The sequence below is a fragment of the Heterocephalus glaber genome, unplaced genomic scaffold, assembly GCF_053883595.1.
Source record: "Heterocephalus glaber isolate CG9 unplaced genomic scaffold, H.glaber_assembly_v1.0 deba00000122, whole genome shotgun sequence".
In the NCBI taxonomy this organism is placed as follows: Eukaryota; Metazoa; Chordata; class Mammalia; order Rodentia; family Bathyergidae; genus Heterocephalus; species Heterocephalus glaber.
This window is the reverse complement of record NW_028258138.1, coordinates 13,066,153-13,073,316: the sequence shown is the minus strand read 5'-3', so window position 1 is coordinate 13,073,316 and position 7,164 is coordinate 13,066,153. Positions and strand designations below refer to the sequence as shown.

The 7,164-nt window shown below is 37.2% G+C and overlaps 1 pseudogene; it reads right to left on the bottom strand.

Annotated features, from left to right (window-relative positions):
• Nucleotides 1–2,990: 2,990 nt before the first annotated feature.
• Nucleotides 2,991–3,705, bottom strand: LOC101706821 (ornithine decarboxylase antizyme 1 pseudogene; annotated as a pseudogene).
• Nucleotides 3,706–7,164: the final 3,459 nt, after the last annotated feature.

Here is a 7,164-nt window from a genome sequence, read left to right as displayed (position 1 = left end):
ACTGTCTCTCTCAGTTTCCCTGCTACTATAAGGAGAGACGCTTTGGTCCGCCATGCCCTTCCACCACAATGCTCTGTCTCAAACATAGCTAAGACAAAGGGGCCAGATGACTGTGGACTGAAACATTTGAACTTGTGAGACAAAATAAACCATTCTTCCTTTAAGTTGTGTCTGTCAGATATATTGTCTCAGTGAGGGAAAGCTAACCAGATGCCAGAAGCTGAGGATTTAGTTTGGTATACAGGATGCTATTCATTGTAGTTGCATATAGTATGCTTGTCATATCCATTTAAGAGTGGGCATAAGAATCCTTGAGGGTGTATCAAGTTCTCTTTCCAAATGAAAATCGTATAAACAAATCATTAAGAAATTCCTTTTATCTTTGAGTTAGTCTGAACTTGTGTTCAGAAGCAGACTATCAGTCTTCTTGCTGCTTGTGCTCTTGAAAACCAAATCTTTAGCTATAATAAATGATCGCTCTATTTTTCATATACTCCTTTCTACATTTAGAATTTTGTAAACAGGTTTCCAGTGTCACTTAGTTCTATAAAATAACATGACAATTTGCCAACCACTAATTATGTTGTCTTGCTAAAGTATTTTTAAATCTCATATAGTTTCCTCATGATTTTCCTTTTATTATTTATAAATATCACAGAATTTACTCACAAAAATGACATAACTGCAGACATATGTTCCCTTCTTATAAAAATAATTTAATCTGTTACTTTCCTTCATGGTTACTTATCATTTTCCAAAATATATAGCCTAAAATGTCTTAAATAATTTCAAATATAAAGTAAATAAATATGTATAAATATACATGCTAACCAGCAAGGTTTGAATAAAGCATAAACAAAAATTATTAAAACATTACTTTGTTAAACTGAGGATCCATGAATGCTAATAGCATTCATCAAATGTACTCGTCTCCTTAACTGTGGAAATATTTAAAAATATTTTGGCTCTCTGTACTTTTGTTTAGCTTTCTCATGTGAACAATGAAATAAAACGTTTAGAATTCTTTTTCTCAAGTTATCAATTTCTTTTTCTATGAGCACAGAGAAAAATCTAAGAGTTTAATATTCCAAGTTGTAAATCTGTAGGGATAGTGACTTGATTGTTAGGCTGACAAAATTGTTGGAAATATTAATTATCAGAAATACCAATGCCCTTGGACTGGAAAATTAGAGGATTTGTTTGATTCTTTTTTGTTTTTGAATACAAGATAGGGCAGGCTAATTCTGTAGTGGTTCATCCATTATCCAAGCATATTCAGTAAGAAATTTTTTAAACAAATAAACTTATATAGGCATACAAAGACAAGCTATTTTGTTAGAAAGCTTACTGTTTCTTGTTCATCAACCCAAACCCAGAAAAGATGTTTAATTGCCTGAATCAATTTGAAGGATTATAGAATAATACAGCATAAATAAAACATTGCAATTATCTTTTCCAGTATTTTAATTTTACAAATCATGTAAGAGGCATTCAAGCATAATAGAGTAAAAAAATCATACTCAAAATTCCCAAATGTGGCTTTACTCAATTGCTTCCTGTGAAAAATTAAAAGATAAGTTGAAAATTTCTTCTAGAAATAAAGAAGGTATGCTGTTGGATTTAAATATTTATTTTGTTATTTCTATGAACAGACATTTGAAGAAAGCTTGAAGCAGGATTTTAGGATGAATAAATTTGAGTATGAGATGGGAAGAAATGTGGAAGGAAGCATATATGCTAAAAAGAATCTGGATTCTCTATGGAAATAAACATTTAGACAAAGGCCTTGATTTGAATAGTCAATTTCAGTAGACAGTAAACATCACAAACCAGTTCTCTATAACTAATTCTAAGATGCCTTGGGATAATGCTTCTCTTTTGATGAGGTTGTACACATTTATCAGTAGCTATAAATTAAAACCACAAGCTCCCTAATGGACAAGTATAAATGACCCTCAAACTGTCAGTTTAAACACAATCCATTCTAAATCAAAGTCCCTGTCTTTTTTCTTCCCAAATCTTTCCCTTGTGTGAATCCTTACTTACAACTGTAGAAAGAATGTACGACCGAAATAGAAAGTCTGATGTTGACTCCTGTTTCTCTTCTATCAGTTACTAGTTATATAATTTAAACAAAATAATATTTAATACAGAGTACAGATCATTATGGGTTGACTCCTACTCCAAAAAAAGATATTGAAGTCTTAATACCCCATTTCTGTGAATTTGACCTTATTTACAAACGGTCTATACTGATTGAATCAAGTTGGATGAGGTCATTAATAAAGGTCCTAATGTAACTATTAATTGTGACTTGTGTCTTTATAAAAAAGCGAAATTTAGATACAGAAGAAAAGGACCCACAGAGGGAAGAAGATATAGAGAAACCCCAGGAGAACAGCATGCAGTGCTGACACTAGAGACAGGAGGTAGCACAGTGGCCCACCAAGGAGGGCCTGAGAGGGCCAGAACCACCACCCAAAGCTAGAAAAAATGAGGAAGGCTCCTGAAGCCCTGTCAGAGTGACAGCGACCCTTTAAGATACCTTGACCTTGGACTTCCAGCCTCTAGAACTGCGAGATAAGAAATTTCTCTTTTTTTTTTTTTTTTTGAGGTGTCATCAAGTTTATTCAGATTTTAGAGAGCAGAGAACGGTAGGTTAATGCCTATCTTTCCAAGGGAAGAGACCTAAGACTGGGTCCAAAGACTTCCATTGAGAAACTCCTCCAGTACAAGGGAATCTGAGTCATCTTCGACCAGCAATAAAAAAGTAAAATATAAACTTTTATTTAGAATTAAAGTAAGTACTTCAGTATCACAAACACAACATTAAACTTCAAGAAATACACCTCTAATTTGGAGTGCGCATTTATTTGCACAATTACTACATGCGGACAAACCCAGAAGACAGGACTGAGTCTGTGTTCCCCAGTGCAGCACACTGAGGGGACAGGGACCGCCACCGTGGGACTCCCTTGGCAGCCGGGCCACTACACCTCCCCGCCAGCAGACTCTCTCTCAAACTTGTAGGCCATGAAGCACAAGCACCGGGTCTCTTGGGGACAAGGGGATGCCCTGGTCTCACAACCTCAAAGCCCAAAGAGCTGAAGGTCCGGAGCAAGGCAGCTCTGTCCTCCCGGTTCTTATGGAAGCAAATGAAGACGTAGTCCACATGGAGCTAGCTGCTCCTCGGCAAACTCAAAGAGAACTGAGAAACTGTCCTTGTTTCCCTCAGGCAGGGGCCCCCTGGGATCTCAATGTAGAGGCTGCCGCTGCTCCACACGGCTCTCCAGGTAATGTGTTTGGCATCCGTGAGCCTGGAGTGGACATTTAGAATCCTCGTCTTGTTATTAGACGTTGCTGTTACTTAGTTCCTCTGTTACATTCAGCAGATTATCAGAGTAGAATGAGTTAGCTGAAAGATTGTGATCCCGCTGACTATTCCCTCGCCCACCGGGGATCTTCAGGGGTGGGTGAGGGACATCAGGAGCACCACCGAGGCCCTGGACCCAGGTTACTACAGCAACTGACAGAGACCCTGGAACTCTCGCTCCTGCGGCCGCCGCGGCCGTGCAGACTAAGAAGCGCCATGGCGTGGCTGGCGTGAATGGTGGCACCAGCTTTATCCCCTTCCTTCTCTCTGGAGAAGCAGGGGCTGCTGAGGATCCGCTGCAGGGAGGGTTTCACCATCCGGCCGCTGGAGTCCGAAACCAGGAAACCCTCCGCTGCGTCTCTCCGCGCCGCCGCCGCTGCTCGCCGTTCACACGAAATTTCTCTTCTTATCAGCCACCCAGTTATTTGGTACTTTATTTGGCTCCAGGAAGAGAATACAATCACCCACTGTGCCTTCTCCACCGTGATATATATTTCTGTGTTTAAATGAGTATATGTGGAGGAGGGTAGGTTTATTTTAAAAACAGTTACGGAAACTAAAATTTATGACCATGTTTACATCACTTAAAAATTAGTAGCAGTGAAGTTAAAATACTTGCCTTACATCACATAACATTAAAGAAGATATACAATGCCCATCTCTGTCTCCAAAAACCTGTATTTTTCCTGCTGTTCTATTTCTTAAAGTTGTGTAAGAGCTTAGAATACTTCTCTACATTTTAATTTCTATGTGGGGAAGTATTATGAGAATTAAATAATTAGTGATTAATATATTAAATTATACAAATTAATTTAATATCGATGTCTATGTATATAAAAAGATTTGATGCAAAGTAGTCAGAAATTTTAATTATCTTCCCTGGTGTCACTAATTAGTTCTGTTTATTCAGCAGATACTTACTGAGCTCATGTCGCACACTGGTCACAATTCCAGATCATTCACTGTAAGTTCAGGGTTGTTTAACCTCAAAAGCGCGTGCATAATGCATCCCTTTAGCTTTTGTTTTTTCTCATTGTTATTATTGTTGTTGTTCAGTCACCCTTCAACCAATTGTGTATAAGTCTTCACAGGAAAAAGAACAATGATCCTTTTATTATGGCTTAGAGGGAAAAAAAAGGAGCAGTCCCATATTTTTCCATTGAATAGAAACAGCAAGACAGTCAGTGTTCTCCCTCTGTTAGGGTTTAGATCTACGATATCCCTGAGAAGCTCATGCATTCAGAGGTGAGGATTTAGAAGGTCATTGGAAAGGGGGGCATCACGCTCATCAGTGGATTAATCCATAGCTGAATATGCTGTTTGGAGGTAGAGACTGTTTGCAAAAGCCAATTTAATGGAAGAACAACCCCGGAGCCCCTGCCTCTCTCTCTCCCTCCCTCTCCCCCCCCCCCACTCCTCCCCTCTCTGTCTGCCTCCTGGCTACCATGACATGAGCTTCTTTCCTCTTCCAGCTCTTCCAACATACCCTTCCGGCCTTGAAGATGGCAATGGGCTGAATCCTTTAAAAACAATCAGCCAAAATAATCCTCTCCTCCTTTAAACTGTGAGTGTTGGGTATTGTGTCCCATTGACAAAGTAACTAAGACATTCTCCGCCCCAAGTATTGTTTATTTAGTTTTGCTTGCCACCCAACATCTGGTTATTAGGTATTTTCTAACTGGCTTTGCAAAGAAACATTAGCATTTTAATCATAAATGTGAAAAAATATATAAAACAAATATTTTTCTATAAAATCACTTTTGTTATAAAGTATTGGAGGTGTATATATTTTTTTAAGAAAATAGGACTTTTTTGGTACTAGAAATTGAAATCAGGGTCTTTATATTATCTCTGCCTCAGCCTTCCAGAATTCTGGGATCGGTGGAATATGCCACCACGCCTAGTTTAATAACTTAAAATTTAAAGTTAATTCATTTAAAAGTGATTATACCTAGAATGAAAATAGAATACGCACAAGCTATTTTAAAAAATCATTTCTAACAGAATAATTTTAAAACACTATAACCAATCTCCATGGTATCATGAACATTAGTAAATATTAATATAAAATAATTTAGAAGAAATGAAGTTTGTCACTCAGAGGAAATAAGTGGATTGAAAATTGCCAAAAAGGATGCCATAGGTGAGTGAATCTGTGAAATCCCTTATTGCTCTAATGGAATGAAATCCTATTTGGATCTTGAAGAAAATAACAGTAGGTTGATATCAGTATCATGAAGTCTCAAAGCACCAATCTTGTTTTTCTTTTCAGTACAATCCAGAGCATGCATAGCCTCTGTAGCATGATGAGGAGCTGCTGCCCTATTAATAGCCTCCAAAACCAGACTACATCTTGAGGAAGTCGTAGCCAGGCTTCAGAAGCCACTGCAACGGCAGCCACATCCTGAGCGATGGCCCTAACCCAGGCCACCATGGTAGTTGCAATATTAGCTTATGGGTTCAGGAGTTGGTGACTCCCTTTGATCATGAAAATGTGATTCTCAGAGTGTAGGTGTCATCATCTCCCCCAGCACAGAAAAGGGAACAGCACCAAAATAAAATGCTCTTGTGTAATTTTCATTCCATAGCCTCAGTGGCATGAAAGGCAATCTCATTAATTTCTTTGGGTTTTATTTAGGACCATTTGCTAAGTTTCCAATAAACTGTGTTTATATTGACAATGTTCATGGCATCTTCAAAGACTGAAATGACATGACTGCCACTTATAAAATCACCTAGTCAGGCATCAGAGTATTTCATTGTTACTCAAAATAATAGATTCAGTCTTTATTGAATGAATGCAACATCAAGGAACAATTATAGTTGATTTTCCAGTAAGACAGAAGAAGGAAGAAAAAAAACTTGGCTGTACTTTTTATGTCACATTTCCAGTTTCCTCTATGAAGAGTATGAGATCATAATTTTTTTCTTAAAAGTGAGTTGCTTAAAAATTTGGCAATCATTGTGTTTCTATCCTCTTTTTAACAAATTGGGGTATCTCTCACATTACACCTAATCTAATAATACCTTCCCAATGAACTGACAATGAATTTAGCATTGAATTTCTGCATGTAATTCACCAGACCAGTCAAGATTATATTAGAATTCAGTGCAACTTATCTTTTTCAAACATGATCCTTAGCTTTCAAAAATTTCAGGAGAGAAAAAAATGATGAAAACTTTTCCCCAACATAAGACTATTGTTTTTATTTCTTGGGAAAATGTAACTGCTGGCTACTTAAACTTGGACATATTAGATATATTTGAGTCAAAAAATGTAAATCAATGGAAGAGATTCAGTGTCACTAAATACAGGTAGCTCTCCTCTGCTTGTTGTCTACAGAAGGGACTGCAGTGCTAAGATCGTTTTATATGCATCAGTAAGGACCTGAATAATCTAGTGAATGCTAATCATTCCTACTAGAAAGAGCACTAAACCACAGCTTTGTTATTGATGAATCAGCAGAAGTAATTTTTAGATTCAAACCACAAAATAAGAATTTAAAATGCACTTTACTTATTTAATAGATGCACTGAATATTCATTACTCCTCACACAGTAAAAGTGACAATATTATGCAATTTTACCTGTAAGGCAGATGCAAACAAGCAAGCACTCAAGCAACCTTGGCCTTTTGAGCCTTTAATGTGGAGTGTCCTAAAAAGACATCGATTATACTATCTTCCTACAAATATTTGTCATTATTATTTTTCAAATGAAATAAATTTTAAAAGTAATAAAAAAGAGAAAGAAGTATCAGGCAGAAGACCTGTTGGTTTCCAGAATAAATG